The 17,381-nt window shown below is 45.3% G+C and overlaps 1 long non-coding RNA gene across 1 annotated transcript in view; it reads left to right on the forward strand.

Annotated features, from left to right (window-relative positions):
• The first annotated feature begins 890 nt into the window (after positions 1-890).
• Positions 891-17,381, forward strand: part of LOC141253056 (uncharacterized) — a 152,355-nt gene continuing 135,864 nt past the window's right edge. The window contains exons 1-2 of the long non-coding RNA XR_012314210.1: positions 891-1,201; positions 6,797-6,857. This is a non-coding gene — a long non-coding RNA (uncharacterized lncRNA). The remainder of the gene's footprint in view (positions 1,202-6,796; positions 6,858-17,381) is intronic.

Here is a 17,381-nt window from a genome sequence, read left to right on the forward strand (position 1 = left end):
ACGTGAAACGTGACATCTGTGAAGACGGAAAGATAATTGTCTTAGATAAGATGGTCCTGTTTCAGTAACCTTGCAGTGTATTTATTTTCTTTTGCTTTACTTTTACAGCTCAGCATAATTATATTTCACGTAGGGTGGTGAGCATTAACTTCTTGATGACTAATGGTTAAGTATATGAGTCATGGCAGACAGTAGATGCTTTATGGTGAGTGTACTCCTCATGTTATGCACATTGTGTCCTTGTGATCAGAAGAGGGAAATGGTTGTAAGGCACAGTGACACCATCACTCTAATGACAAAGTCAACCCTTATTTCTGCCAATTAAAGGGCTGTCCTAAAAACAACATATATCCCCTTTTCACAGGATTTATGATAAATGTATTATCACTAGAGGTCTGATTACTGGGGAATTCACCGATCATGAGAATAAAGGTACAATATGTGAATGGAGAGGTACTGAGCATGTGTGACCACTATCTATATGAGTGGTGATGGCACATGCACTTTACAGCTCCATTCACATGGAGTTGACATTGAGACACCTGTCCTTGAGATTAGTGGGGTATCAGCAGCTGAAACCCAAAAATCATTCATTTATCATAAGCGATAAATATTACTTATGGGACAATCCAATTAAACAACACTACTTATGCCATACACTTAGGCACGGACCCCTTTTTTATTGAAAAGAGAGAATCAATGTGACTCAAGCAGAACTCATACATTGCATGACCAAGTAGCACAATCACCTTTAATCCTGTTAACAGGATTTTGGACTCTTAAATAAAGACATGGCTGTAATAGAGCTTTGAAGCTAATTTAATTATACTATTGATTTTTCATGCTAATGAGTCACAAGTGCAATGTGGCTGGACTTTGCAGTTGGTTTTCCCCTGCCTGTCTGGGCATTATCCGCATCAATAAGGCATGGGTCACAACGTTGCAGACTTGAAGTTCTATGTGGATGGAAAAATATAGCCATTTCTTTTTATCACCTTATGGGATGTTGTCACTCAATTTCTTCATTTCTGTATTCCCTAAATGAATGAGGAGATTAACTTTTTTAGTATCCATCACTTCAGCCTGAATCTTTCTGTTGATTGTAAATGACTCCTGGATTCTACTTAACTGGTAATTATATTCGGGACCCTAAACTTTCAATGGAGATCATGGCTGGTGCTGTGGATGGTGGAGATGAAAGGTAAGGAAAGAATTCTCTTTGTGGTAGTATTTAATTAATTTATTATATTGTAAGATAGCTTACGGACACATAGTCGATGGGGGGTATGCATCACAGAGATGATTGTTATGTTCTGCAACTTAGAACTAAGGGATAGGAGGGAAAAACTGTCCCTGCACTGAGACCCAGCTTAACCCTATGCTGGGGTGGGTGCCCTACTCCTTGTGAATAGCCCCACCGAAACTCCTGCACTGAACTCAAACAAAGACCTGAAGGAAGGGGAAAGGGGTCCCTAAAAGATCTAAGGACTGGGAGCAAAATCAGGAGACCTCCTAACAGAAAAGTTATTTGCAGAAACGAAGAATAAAGGGAACAAAACTGGTGAAACAAGAAGTCAAAGGATATCAATTGTCCAAAGCACAAAAAACTTAACAAGGCAACTGAACCAGAGCACAAGCAAAACAATGCTGATGTCCAGCGGGGAATGGGAGACAGGTGCTGAGTAATAAAGAGTGAAGAGATCATGTGACCAAGACACCCAGCACCAGAGGAAAAGACTAGAAGCCAGCAAACCACAACAAGATGGCCGATAGTAGAACAACATAGATTCTAACAGTATCTCCCCTTTTACAAGGATCCTCCGGATCCTCTAGGCCGAGCCTTGCCAGGAAATCTCCCGTGAAAAGCCTTAATTAGCCTTCAGCCAGAAATTATCCTCGGGGCCGAAACCTCTCCAGGACACAAGATACTGTAATCTTCCTCTATGCCACCTGGAATCCAAAATGCGAAAAATTCACCATTCTCATTAACAGGAGGAACAGTAGGCTTTGCCTGCTTATCAAGCGTGTCCGCCTTCTTAAGTATCGACACATGAAACACAGAATTAATCCTCCAGGACGCAGGAATGCCCAACCTCACCGCTGCCGAGTTGACAATCTGAACCACTTTGAAAGGACCCACAAATTTAGGCCCCAGTTTTTTCAAAGGAATTTTCAAAAGAAGATTCCTAGAGGACAACCAAACTATATCCCCAACAGCAAACAAGGACTCCTTTCTTTTTTAGTCAAAATACCTTTTTGATCTCCTGTTAGCCTCTTTAAGGTTCAGGAGTACATTGGTCCAAAGCCTCTCCAAATCACCAGAAAAATTGTCCTCCTCCGGTACAGCAGCCCCAACTTTGGAAAATGGACCAAAAGATGGATACCTTCCAGTACAACAAAAAAAAGGAGAACAACCAGCCGAAGAAGAAGTATGATTATTAAGAGCAAACTTCGCAAGTGGTAGAAATTCTGACCACATTTCCTGATTGTCTGCCACAAAACATCTCAAAAATTGCTCGACATCCTGGTTCTTCATTTCAGTGTGTCCATTGGACTCTGGATGATACCCCGACGAGAATGACGAATGAATTTTCAATCTGTCACAAAAACCACGCCGAAAGTGAGGCACAAACTGTGGTCCTCTATAGGAAACAATGTCCCTGGGAACACAATGGAGCCTGACAATCTCCTTCACAAAAGCCTTAGCAAGAGTCTTGGCGCAAGGTAACTTGTTGAATGGAACCAGATGACACATTTTACTAAACCGGTCCACAACAACCCAGATTACAGAAAAACCCTCCGATAAAGGCAGATCGGTGATAAAATCCATGGCAAGGTGCTTCCATGGTGAACTAGGAATTTCCAGGGGCACAGCAACCCCGCAGCCGGAGTGTGAGAGGCCTTCGACCTAGCGCACACAGAACACTGACGCACCCACTTGATGACTTCCCTTTGCCACCCTGGCCATCAGAATCTCTGACCGATAGGCTTCTTAGTTTCCAAAATCCCTGGGTGACCCACCAACCAAGATTCATGACATTCAACAAACAACGCTTTCCTCAAGGCTCTAGGCACAATTTACCACACGGAGTGTTAGTTGGTGCCGCACTCTGAACTCCTAGGATGAAATTCTCCAACTCAGAATCCAATGCGGCCACCACCACCCCTCTCTGCAAAATACACTACTCCCTCTCAGCATTCACCGCTGGAAAGAAACTGCGAGACAAAGCATCAGCCTTAACATTTTTTTGTCTCCGGGACAAAGGTTACGGAAAAATTGAACTGGGTAAAAAACAGTGCCCACCTAGCCTGACGGGCATTCAAACATTTAGCTGCGACCAGATAAATCAAATTCTTATGATCAGTGAAAACCTGTATAGGATGTCGAGCCCCCTCCAAAAAATATCGCCAATGCTCGAACGCGAGTTTAATAGCCAACAACTCACGATTCCTAACATCATAGTTGAGCTCTGTCTCAGAAATTTTTTCTTGAAAAGAAAGCACAGGGATGCACCCCATCCTCACCCTCCTGGGACAGAACTGCCCCTACACCTAAAGATGAGGCATCCACCTCAACCAAAAATGGCTTGGTCTCATCCATCTGGATAAGAACAGGAGTCTGAACCTCTGCTTGAGATACTAAAAAGCTTCAATAGCCTCAGTGGACCATTGGACTATATTAGCACCCTTCTTGGTGAGTTCAGTAATGGGTTTAGCGATGACAGAGAAATTCTTTATGAATTTCCTGTAATGATTGGCAAAACCCAAAAACCTCTGTACGGACTTCCAACCCTTAGGCCTCGGCTACTCCAACACAGCCTGAACTTTCACCGGGTCCATCTCAAAATCATCACAAGAGACAAAGTAACCCAAAAAACTTATTTTCTGGGCTGCAAATTGACACTTCTCCAATTTAGCAAAGAGTGTGTTATCTCTCAGCATCTGAAGAACTTTGCGGACTCTCTGCCAATGAGACTCAAGATCCGATGAATAAATCAAAATGTCATCCAGATAAACAATAACACTCCTACCGATCAAGGGTCTCAGAATGTCATTGATGAAATTTTGAAAAAATGCAGGGGCGTCAGTAAGCCCAAAAGGCATCACCAAACACTCAAAATGACCTTCCGGGTTTGTTAAAAGCTGTCTTCCATTCATCTCTGTCCTTCACCAGCAGCAAATTATATGCTCCACGAAGGTCAATCTTAGAAAACCATTTAGCTCCGGTCAATTGGTTAAACAAATCCGGAATAAGTGGTAACGGGTAAGGATTGCGCACAGTGATCTTATTAATCTCCCGAAAATGCAAACATGGCCTAAGACCCCCATCCTTCTTTTTGTCAAAAAAGAACCCAACCACCACAGGAGACTTAGAGGGTCTTATGTGACCTCCAGCTAAACTAGTCTGAAGGTACTCCTTCAAAGCCTCCCTCTCGGGAATTGTCAGATTAAACAACCGATTCTTAGGGAGCTTAGCATCAGGGACGAAGTCAATAGCGCAGTCGTAATCTCTATGAGGTGGTAAAGCTTTCGACTCCACCTCCGAAAAAACCCTCCAAAAATCCTGAATGGGTTCAGGTAACTCCCCCTTCACAACAGCCGCAATGTGAACATTACAACACTTACCATAACACCCCTGACCCCAGGATCTTATGGAACCAGACGACCTGTCCAGTAAAGGATTATGCACTTTTAACCAGGGCAACCCCAGGACGACCGGGGGAGGCAACTTAGCAAGTGCAAATAAGTCAATCGGCTCCTGATGTTCCATATTCATAGTAAGCGAAAACCCAGTGACCTTTCGAAGAATGCTCCCATGCTCCAGGATAGTATTATCAATCGCCACCACAGGAAAAGGAGATGTCAAAGGTTCAGAATCAGACTTATACTTTTCAAGAAATTGTTGATCAATCAAATTAAGTGCAGATGCACAATCAGCCATAACCTGAAACTCAATCGAACGACCCTGACAGGTGGTATTATCAGGAAAAAACACCCCAGCAGAACGTAAAAACGCAATGTAAATGGGAGTGTTATTTCTACTGACCATTTATTTTCCTTTCCTTAAGCGAACCTCGCATTGCTTTAAAAAATGATCAGCCTTACCGCAATACAAACATAGTCCCTCAGAGAACCTCCTGTCCCTCTCCTTGGAACGGGATGATATTGCCCCAACCTACATAGGTTCCCCAGTGTCAGCAGGAATATCATGAGAAACAGAATTCAGCAATACAGGAAACTTCTCCTCATTCTGTCTGGCTCTCAACCTTCTATCCACACGGATAGCTAACTGCATGGCAACTTGCAGAGTATCAGGTGCAGGCAATGCAATGAGCAAATCTTTAACCCTTTCACTCAAGCCTGCCAGAAACTGAAACTTGAGTGCAGCATCATTCCACCTGACCTCTGCAGACCATCGTCTGAACAGGGTGCAATAACTCTCAGCATCAAGAGAACCCTGTTTGAGACGTCTGAGCTCAGCTGATGTAACCCGATCAGGATCATCATACAGCAAACCCATGGCATCAAAAAATGCCTCCACAGATCTCAAACAATGATGATCAGGGCACAAGGAAAAAGCCCAGATTTGAGTTTTTTTACGCAATAGAGACATAATAATCCCTACACGCTGTAGTTCACTCCCAGAAGATCTAGGTCTGAGCCGAAAATACAACAAACAAGCATTTTTAAATGAAAAAAAATCCTGTAGTTTCCCCGAGAAACACTCAGGTAATCCTACCTTAGGTTCTTCATAGCTTAGGTTCTGCAGGGTATTTACTCAGGTAGCGCTGAAGACCGGCAACCTCCAGAGTCAACCCTTGCAAGCATTGAGCAAGCTCCTGGATGGTACTTATAATGAAAAAAACTCAGGGAGAGGAGAGGATGAAAAAAAAAAAAAAAAAACTCTTTTATTTATTTTTTTAAATGGGGCTAGACATACTGTAATGTTCTGCAACTTAGAACTAAGGAATAGGTGGGAAAAGCTGTCCCTGCACTGAGACTCAACTTAACCCTACGCTGGTGTGGGTGCCCTATTCTTTGTGAATAGCCCAACCGAAACTGGTGCACTGAACTCAAACGAAGACCGGAAGGAAGGGGTTAGGGGTCCCTAAAAGATCTAAGGACTGAGAGCAAAAACAGGAGACCTCCTAACAGAAAAGTTATTTGCAGAAACGAAGATTAAAGGGAACAAAACTAGTGGAACAAGAAGTCCCAGGATATCAATTGTCCAAAGCACAAAGAACTTAACAAGACAACTTAGCCAGAGCACAAGCGTAACAACACTGATGTCCAGCGGGGAATGGGAGACAGATGCTGAGTAATAAAGAGTGAAGAGATCACGTGACCAAGAGACCCAGCACCAGAGGAAAAGACTAGAAGCCAGCAAACCACAACAAGATGGCTGATAGTGAAACAACATAGATTCTAACAATGATTGTCCTCTGTGATGTAATCTGGGAATATTGCTGTAGTGCACCTAAGTATTAAGAAGACTGTTTGGTGCATCTGGTGCCGGGTTATGAGTAGTTGGAGAGATGGGCGGGTCTAGATACCCACATACCTTATCTCTGGGTATGGTTAACAAGTTATAATGGAGGCAGGTGTTTGGCACATGGTCTCTGTTTGGAGGGAGAAGGCTTCGTGTGTGTTGTAGTCTCCAGACTTAGCCCGTGTACTGGATGCTATCCAGCCTGTGTGCCCACAGGACTGCCTAGCCAGAGACTGTGCTTAAATAACTGTTTACTTTGGTTTTTCATGCACTAAAGGCTGTTTATTTTCCTTTTGCTTTTGACAGCAATAAATCGACATGGACATTTAAATGAAAATGCTTCCTGCTCACCTCCCGAGGCACCCAAGTGAGTAGAAACCCCACAATATATTTATTATGCATTTCTTATATAGTGTCATCATATTCCGCAGCACTTAACAGACATTATCATCACTGTCCTCAATGGGCTCACAATTACTGTTGAGCCACCCCCGTAGTGTTCGAGTTCGATTCGGTTCGTCGAACACCCGTGTGTTCGCCGAACTGTTCGTCGAACACCTTCGAACACCGTTAAAACCAATGGCAGGCAAACAAAAACACATAGAAACACATAGAAAACACCTTCAAAGGTGTCCAAAAGCTGACAAACTGCTCAGAAGACATAACTAACACATGGAAAAGTGACAAGTACATATAGTCATGCGAAAATAAAAGAGGTGGAGGAGTAAAAGGAGGGGGAGACACAGATATAGGCATGTCATGCCCTTCTAAAATCCAAAAAGTGAGAAGCCGACATGGCCAGTCCGCTCCTGCCCGTGCCACCTCCGTGTCGCCGGGTTTGTGCCAGAGCCGCGGTGAACCCTGATGGCCAGCCCCCCTCTCCCAATACTGGTGCCTGTCCGCTATTGGGTCGAGCGAGCCCCCCTGTGGTGGAGGCAGCTCTAAGCTTTTTAATTTAAATTGTCTCTCTAATTTGAATGAATACACTTTAAATCCATTTACAAGGATCTATTGGAGGGCAAGTCTCATGCCAGCAGCCGCGTAATTCCAGCTCCAGTAGCGTCCACTAAAGCTGCTGCAGTTAAAAAGCTTTTATAAGGATCGAGCTCGGCTGTCCACCACAAGGCATCCTACTGCCAGTCCCAGCCCCTATGCCTTGGGGTGCCTCCTGATGCTCTTCACTGAGTATCCCGTGGTCCCGAAGCATTTCCTTTGAAAAAATGAAGTGTCCAAACTACAGGTGGTGTAGCTTGCTTAACAGCCGGGATAGTCCGCTGACTAGCAGACCCTGCTACTAGGCACAAAGTATTTCCTGGGCTAGATGCAGTTAAAAATTTGTAATTAGATACTCTCGTTGGATGCTAAGAAAGCATTCCATAGAGTCTCCTGGCACGCCATATATGATTCTCTTAAAATCTTGGGGTAGGGGTCTAGGGGACCCTTTTATAGCCAAAATCACGTCCCTGTATCGCAATACGTCACCTAGGCTGAAGATAAATGGAACTGTAGCACCCTGAGGGCTCGGTTGCTACAGAGGTATTGCACCTCACCCAGAGGTGTGATATCTCACTCTCAGGTAAGGATGTAGTGTGGATCAGGACCCGACACCTGCATGCATTACACCACATTGCCGTGGGGCAGGGCGACCAATATGCCCCTGAGATGGGCACGACAGTCCCTGTCCCTGGCTGGAGTGGGGGGAGGGAACACTGAGGAAGGGGAACCCTGTAGTGCAGGAGCAGGGAGGAAGCAGTTCCTGGGTGCATTGAGAAGGGAGTATAAAAGGTGGACACCATCTTAGTTCAGTGCAGAGAAGTCTGAGCAGAAGTGGCAGGGAGCAGGGGCTCTGCATGAGCTCTGCTCCGGAGGCGGGCCTAGTAACAGAGGCCCAGGCCTGGAAGAGGGAGAAGGAAGGAAGAGGAGCGGAGAAGGCTCCAGGAACGAGGAACGAAGGGATCTCAGGGGTGCGGATGGGCGAGTCGCCACCGCACGCCAGAATCCACCTGCGTGGAGGGGTCAGGCCAAAGGGGGAGACCGGTCCCCGAAACTAGTGGAGGCAGGAAACGACCCTCAGCTAGAAACAGGAGACTGTGACATTTTATGTGGCGCAGCCCCTCGCTACACCCGCTAGGAAGGCACCACATAGGGTCAGGGAAACTGGCGCCAAGTTTACCAAGAGGAGGCCCGAGGCAGCCGGACAGAAGGGTTTGTAAGAAAGGCCAGACAAAGGACACACAAAGGGGGTCATGTGAAGCGCTCCAAAGTTATCTGGGAGTTGTCTGAGCCCCTCACCTGGTGAGCACAGTACGACGTGGGCAGCCGTTACCTGCAGACGTGGTCTGGATAATAAGAACTGTGAGTAAAGGCCCTGGACTGCATCACTGACTCCGTGTCATTACTGCTGCTGCCCTGCACCATCACCCCCATCCTCCGCATACACTGCCCTGAGGCTATACTCCTCCCGTGGGGAGTTATGCTACGCTCTGCTGCACCCACAACACCAGCCTCAGCGGTCTGCCCTGGAGCGGCGGTTCACTCTGACCGCAATCCACGGGTGGCGTAGTCGGACATTTAAACATCAAAACCACATAAATAGTTCCGCCACTGGTTTGACCGCCCTGAGCCACGGAACCGGGTTGCCGCCACGGAGACTACAACCACCAGCATCCACCAAAAAGGGTCCGGCTCCGGGTGTCCCAAGGCCCAGGTGGCGCGTCAGAACATTTTCATCACCTTTCACAATCACCAATGGGACAAGGCAGGGATGTTCTCTGTCCCCTCTCTTATACATCCTAGTGACGGAGCACCTGCTCTCATCAATTCGCCATAACCCCAATATTAGGTGGATTGAGGTGGGAGGCACCGAGTACAAGTGCTCTCTATTTGCTGATGATGTCCTAGTATATATCACTCAATCACATATATCCATCCATGCTGTTATGGCTGAAATAGATCACTTTGTTACATGGTCAAATTTTAAAATCAATGCAGCGAAGTCTGAGGCCCTCGATGTCTCCCTCCCCAAATCCATATAGGATTCCATCCAGTCCAACTTTCCATTTGCCTGGCCCTCACAGGGTATCAAATATTTAGGAATTCCTATTCATAGAGACCTCTCCCATCTATGTTATCTTAATTTTGATCCCTTTATTGAACAACTCCATACAGACCACGGTTGGCAAGTTAGAACTGTAAGATTCACTACGTGAACCACTGGTGTTTTGTGGAAAAACACATGTACACTGTGTTCCAAATTATTATGCAAAAAGTGTTTAGGAGTGATAAGGGAAGAATTTGTTTGTTTGTCAGTTAAACTCATTGATGGTGATGTGTGTCAGGGCTCTTTATATCACTGTAAGCAATTGCAGACATCAGTGCTAATTAGTTTGTCAGGTGTGTCCAATGAAAGGCAAGACTACTTAAGAAGGCTCTCTCACATTATTCAGCAGCCTACATTTTCTGCCAAAATGGGAAAGAAAAAGGATGTGTCGGCTGCTGAGAAGCAACAAATTGTGGAGTGTTTAGGTCAAGGCATGACTACAATCAACATTGTGCGATGATCAGGATGAAGTGTCTTGGCAATCAAGAAGTATGTAGCTGATTCACAGTACACACGTGTGCGTGCTGATAAGGGCAAATTGAGGACTCTTTCCTACAGGCAATTACGTCAGGTTGAAAGAGCAGCGGCAAAAAAGCCTTGTCATAGCAGCAGACAAGTTTTTGAAGCTGCTTGTGCCTCCAGCGTCCCCCGAACAACAAGATGCAGGGTCCTTCAGAGGTTTGCAGCTGTGCATACGCCATCCTGTCGACCTCCTCTATCCACTTCACACAAGCAGAAACGGCTCCAGTGGGCCAAACATTACATGAAGACTGATTTCAAAACTGTTTTGTTCACGGATGAGTGCCGTGCAGCGCTCGATGGTCCAGATGGATGGAGTGGAGGATGGCTGGTTGATGGACACCCCACGCAAACACGGCTACAGCGCCAACAAGGAGGAGGTGGAGTAATGTTTTGGGCTGGAATCATGGGGAGAGAGATTGTCGGCCCCTTTAGGATCCCTGAAGGCGCGAAAGATGAACTCCATAATGTATGTGGATTTTCTCAAACAGCACTTCCTGCCATGGTTCAAGAAGAAGAACCGTGTATTTCACAGCAAGATCATTTTTCTGCATGATAATGCACCATCTCATGCTGCACATAAAACATCTGCATCTCTGGCTGATATGGGCATAAAAGGGGACAAACTTATGGTGTGACCCCCATGCTCCCCTGACCTCTACCCCATTCAGAACCTTTGGAGCATCATTAAAAGGAGTGTCTATGATGGCGGGAGGCAGTTCACATCTAAGCAACAGCTCTGGGAGGGTATTCTGTCCTCATGCAAAACAATTGAAGCAGAAACCATCCAAAACCTGACAAATTCAATGGACGAGAGAGTTCAGAAGCTCCTTTCGAACAAGGGGTCCTATGTGAAAATGTAACATCACCTAGAATAAAGTTTTGAGTTGAAAACTGTTTGATTTCAGTTTCTAACAACCTGCTAATGCTTATAAATTCAAAAATGACCATTTTTTTGGTCTTTATTAAAATGAAAAGGTTGATCGAAAAGTTTGGGGGATCTAAGAGTGTGGCAACCCAGTAGTCATGATTACTTCGAATTCTGACAATATGAGGGTCATGCTGCAGCTAGTGCAGCAAGAAGGCACTTATGTGTCTTGCGCATCTCAGAGCCCCAAAATTATTTTCCGGGCTAGATGCAGCTAAAAATTATTTTTACTTTTAAATCTGGTGGAGCTTATTATAGATGGCCTAATAGGATCAGTGCTGCACACTGCTACAAAGCCCAAATTATTTTCCAGTCAAGATACAGATAAACATGATTAGTAATTTGAAAGCTTAAAACGGTTGGTAGGGTGATTTTAAACAATCATCAAGCTTTTACTCTCCCCAGGATGACACAGGGGTAGAAAAGTCGTTTCGGATCCATGATTTGTTCATCTTTATGAACATGAGTCTGTCTACATTATCAGTGGAGAGCCGCGTGCGCTTATCTGTCAGCACACCACCAGCAGCGCTGAACACACGTTCAGACAGAACGCTGGCTGTGGGGCATGACAAGATCTCCAAGGCGTAAGTGGCTAGCTCCGGCCATTTATCCAGATTGGAAGCCCAAAAAGAGCAAAGGTCCAGTGACACAGTCGTGGCTTCAATGTTTACTTGGAGATACTCCTGTACCATCGTCTCTAGGCGTTGACTATGTGTCAGACTTCTTGTCTCCTGTGGCCTTGCAAAGGATGGGCTAAAAAAGTGGTGAAATGATTCCGCAAAATTGATGTTACCACCAGATACTGTGGTTCTGTTACGGTTTGAGTGCTGAACACTTAACGGTCCCACGGTTGGCAAGTTGGAACTGTGAGATTCACTACGTGCACCACTGGTATTTTGTGGAAAAGCACATGTAAGATTCTGCAACAGTCTCTGCTGATACTCCTGCATGCGTGCATCCCTTTCTATGGCAGGAATAATTTCTGCAAATTTACTTTTGTACCGGGGATCTAACAGTGTGGCAACCCAGTAGTCAGGATTATTTCTAATTCTCACAATTCGAGGGTCATGTTGCAGATAGTGCAGCAAGAAGGCACTCATGTGTGTTGCGCATCCAGGAGCACCAAGTCCCTGTTGTGTTGGTGGCGAGGTAACAATCATGCTTCCTTCCTCTGTCCTCTCCCCCCAACCTCGCACAACAGAAATGTGATCAAGGTCTCCCTCATCTGATGAGTCTTCCATCAGTTCGTCCTCCACTTCTTCCTGGGCTCCTGCACCTTCCTCACTAGTTTGGCTGCTACCATGCGCCCTGGTAAAACCATCTCCCCCACCCTCACATGCCTGCCGCCTTGGTGCTGCCGACCGTCTGGACCTTGCAGATGTTAGCCCTTCCGCATACAACTCCTTCTCCTCTACTTCCTCCACCTCCTCTTGTGCCACCACCTGACTCCGAATTCTGTTTAACATGTGCTCCAGCATGTAAATCACCGGAATAGTCATGCTGATAATGGCATCATCAGCACTAAACATCTTAGTCACCATTTCAAAACTGTGCAGAAGGGTGCATAGGTCCCTGATCTGAGACCACTCCTCCAGCGTGATTTGCCCCACCTCTGAATCTCGTTGGCCCAGGCTATACGTCAGAACGTATTGCACCAGGGCTTGTCGGTGCTGCCACAGTCGCTGCAACATGTGCAGAGTTGAATTCCACCGGGTAGGCACATCGCATTTTAGCCGGTGAAGTGGCAGGCCCAACGACTTCTGTAGAGATGTAAGTCGCTGAGCTGCGGGATGCGAACGGCGGAAGTGAGCACACAGCGACCGTGCCCTCTGCAGAAGGCCATCTAGTCTGGGATAGTGGGCTAAAAATTGCTGGACAACCAGGTTCAACACGTGAGCCATACAAGGCACGTGTGTGACATTTCCCCGGCGAAGGGCCGCACCCAGGTTTGCAGCATTGTCGCACACGGCCTTCCCTGGTTTCAGGTCCAGTGGAGACAACCATTCATGAAATTGGTTCTCCAGAGCTGACCACAACTCCTCAGCTGTGTGACTCACATTTCCCAGACATTTCAATGTAAAAACCGCCTGATGACGTTGAGCCCTACTGCCAGCATAGTAAGGAGGTGTGCAGGATCCCTTCTGCGCAGTTAGAAAGCTTGTGGCATGACCAGACAGGCTTTGGGTGCAGGTGGAAGACCGAGAGGAGGTTGAGGAGGCAGAAGCAGTGGAGGAACTTTGACATAAAGAGGATTGACGCACAACTCGTGGGGACGGCAAGACTTGGACAGCAGCCCCTTGTCCTGCTGTCACCATAGTTACCCAGTGCCCAGTCAGCGACATGTAACGCCCCTGTCCATGCCTACTCGTCCAAGTGTCTGTGGTGAAATGCACCCTGTCACACACAGAGTTTCTCAAAGAAGCGGTGATGTTGTGTGCGACATGCTGGTGGAGCGCAGGCACACCTTTCTTTGAGAAGTAGTGCTGACTGGGCATCTGGTACTGGGGCACTGCGACGGACATAAGGTCTCGAAAATCCTCTGTGTCCACCAGGCGGAAAGGCAGCATTTCTGTAGCCAAGAGCTTGCAGATGGTGAAATTCAACCTCTTAGCTTTCTCATGGCTAGGAGGAAATGGTCTTTTACTTGTCCACATCTGAGGGACCGAGGGCTGGCTATTGTGCTTAGACGGGGTTGATAAGGGTGTCCCCGGCAAACTGCCGGTCTGTGAGGAAGATGCAGGCGGACATGTTAGGTTGCCTTGATCCAAAGGTGGTGCTATCGATGTCGGACAGTGCTCAACACCAGCTGCTGTTACCACCTCCAAAGAAAATGATGACCTGCCAATCACGCTGGCTGTTGCGGGTAAAGAGGTGGCAGGTCTGCGCCCCAAAACAGGTGTGACTGCTGTCCCCCCAGTCACAGAGGATGAAGAGGCCGCGGATGCACAAGATATGGCAGACGGTGGTTGGCCCGGCCGGCTAGGCCGCATTGTAGCACACTGAGCTTCCCACTGCAACTTATGCTTCATGTCCATGTGCCGGTTCATGCATGAAGTACTCAAACTATGTATTTTTTGGCCTCTACTTAGCTTTTGCTGACAAATGTTATAGATAACACGAGTTGGGTCATCTTTATCGATCTGAAAAAATGCCCAGGCTATGCAAGGCTTAGCACCCATGCGACCTGAAGAGCCACCACGACTTGTGGTGAGAGGCAGAGTTGTGTTTGAGGATGCAGTTGTTGACGTGCTTCCAGTACTACGTCTCTGTCCAGGAAGGCGCAACCTGACCTCGTCGTCACTAGCATCTTCCTCCACCTCCTCTGCTGACCTCATCTCTTGGCTGACTGTGGGTTGACAGTAAGTGGGATCTCCAACCTCATCATCATCACCCTGTGCGTTATCACACCCGTCGTCCTCAGAGCCAACCTGTTCCTGCCCTGACAAAAAACTAAAGTTGTCGCTCCAATCAGGTATTTGAGTCTTATCATCGTCTTCCTCATTGTCTCCACCAACAGGAGTTACAGTTTGGGAATGAGGGTCTACATTATGGTCAGAACCTTCTGCGTCTGGTCCTGGATCCGACTCATAAAGATTCTGGGCATCAGTGCAGATCATTTCCTCGTCTGGATTCACAGAAGCGCTGGAGTCGACCTCTGATTCCCAGGCTATAGTATGAGTAAACAGCTCTGCAGACTCAACCATCTGTTCTACCTCATACTCAGACGGGCAGCTAGAGATTTGGGAGCTGTGAGGAAGCAAGTGCGATTTGGGTGACACCTTTGAGGACTGGAGTATTTGTGATGTTGAAGTTGATGTGGAGGAGAGCCCACTTAAAGGAGCACTTGATATCCGTTGAAGCACCTGCTGTTTTTGTGCCTCATCTGGAATTTGTAGCGATTGGCGTGGCCGTAAGAAAGGGATCTTATCACATTGTCCGCTAAAAGAAGTAGACATTTTAGTTTGGCTGGAAGATGGTCTTTCTTCTGCAGATGTTACTGTTGCTTTAACACCTACCCCACGGACACAACCTTTTTTCCCCTTCCCAACACGCCTATTCCCCTTTCCACCAGCAGCAGGCCTTTTTCCACTCATTTTGGTGGTTAACTAATTCACAACTCTGGAGTTGTTTGCACAAAAAAACAGTGGATGGTAACCGAGCAGAGCTGAGTGGCCAAACTGTGGTATTAGGCCAAAACTATTGGCTGGGTTAGATGCAGAAAAAAATATATTCAGTTTGCAACCTGATGGAGGTCAGTATAGATGGACTAATAGAGAAAGTCCGACACACTGCTACAAGGCCAAATATTTTTTCAGAGGTAGATGCAGAAAAAAATTATATTCAGTTTGCAACCTGATGGAGGTCTGTATAGATGGATTAATAGAACAAGACCCACACACAGCTAGAAGCCCAATATTTTTTCAGAGGTAGATGCAGAAAAAAATATATTCAGTTTGCAACCTGATGGAGGTCAGTATAGAAGGACGAATACAACAAGTCCCACACACATCTAGAAGCCCAAATATTTTTTCAGAGGTAGATGCAGAAAAAAATATATTCAGTTTGCAACCTGATGGAGGTCAGTATAGATGGACTAATACAACAAGTCCCACACACAGCTAGAAGCCCAAATATTTTTTCAGAGGTACTGTAGATGCAGATACAAATTATTTTTAATTTGCAACCTGATGGAGGTCAGTATAGATGGACTAATACAACAAGTCCCACACACAGCTAGAAGCTCAAATATTTTTTCAGAGGTACTGTAGATGTAGATAAAAATTATTTTTAATTTGCAACCTTATGGAGGTCAGTATAGATGGACTAATAGAGAAAGTCCGACACACTGCTAGAAGGCCAAATATTTTTTCAGAGCTAGATGCAGAAAAAAATTATATTCAGTTTGCAACCTGATGGAGGTCAGTATAGATGGATTAATAGAACAAGACCCACACACAGCTAGAAGCCCAATATTTTTTCAGAGGTAGATGCAGAAAAAAATATATTCAGTTTGCAACCTGATGGAGGTCAGTATAGATGGACTAATACAACAAGTCCCACACACAGCTAGAAGCCCAAATATTTTTTCAGAGGTACTGTAGATGCAGATAAAAATTATTTTTAATTTGCAACCTGATGGAGGTCAGTATAGATGGACTAATACAACAAGTCCCACACACAGCTAGAAGCCCAAATATTTTTTCAGAGGTACTGTAGATGCAGATACAAATTATTTTTAATTTGCAACCTGATGGAGGTCAGTATAGATGGACTAATACAACAAGTCCCACACACAGCTAGAAGCCCAAATATTTTTTCAGAGGTAGATGCAGAAAAAAATATATTCAGTTTGCAACCTGATGGAGGTCAGTATAGATGGACTAATACAACAAGTCCCACACACAGCTAGAAGCCCAAATATTTTTTCAGAGGTACTGTAGATGCAGATAAAAATTATTTTTAATTTGCAACCTGATGGAGGTCAGTATAGATGGACTAATAGAGAAAGTCCGACACACTGCTAGAAGGCCAAATATTTTTTCAGTGCTAGATGCAGAAAAAAATTATATTCAGTTTGCAACCTGATGGAGGTCAGTATAGATGGATTAATAGAACAAGACCCACACACAGCTAGAAGCCCAATATTTTTTCAGAGGTAGATGCAGAAAAAAATATATTCAGTTTGCAACCTGATGGAGGTCAGTATAGATGGACTAATACAACAAGTCCCACACACAGCTAGAAGCCCAAATATTTTTTCAGAGGTACTGTAGATGCAGATAAAAATTATTTTTAATTTGCAACCTGATGGAGGTCAGTATAGATGGACTAATACAACAAGTCCCACACACAGCTAGAAGCCCAAATATTTTTTCAGAGGTACTGTAGATGCAGATACAAATTATTTTTAATTTGCAACCTGATGGAGGTCAGTATAGATGGACTAATACAACAAGTACCACACACAGCTAAAAGCCCAAATATTTTTTCAGAGGTAGATGCAGAAAAAAATATATTCAGTTTGCAACCTGATGGAGGTCAGTATAGATGGACTAATACAACAAGTCCCACACACAGCTAGAAGTCCAAATATTTTTTCAGAGGTACTGTAGATGCAGATACAAATTATTTTTAATTTGAAACCCGATGGAGGTCAGTATAGATGGACTAATACAACAAGTCCCACACACAGCTAGAAGACCAAATATTTTTTCAGAGGTACTGTAGATGCAGATAAAAATTATTTTTAATTTGCAACCTGATGGAGGTCAGTATAGATGGACTAATAGAGAAAGTCCGACACACTGCTAGAAGGCCAAATATTTTTTCAGAGCTAGATGCAG

Source organism: Phyllobates terribilis, unplaced genomic scaffold (genome assembly GCF_046119375.1).
Source record: "Phyllobates terribilis strain yellow unplaced genomic scaffold, ASM4611937v1 Scaffold_2__4_contigs__length_985480577, whole genome shotgun sequence".
Lineage (NCBI taxonomy): Eukaryota > Metazoa > Chordata > Amphibia > Anura > Dendrobatidae > Phyllobates > Phyllobates terribilis.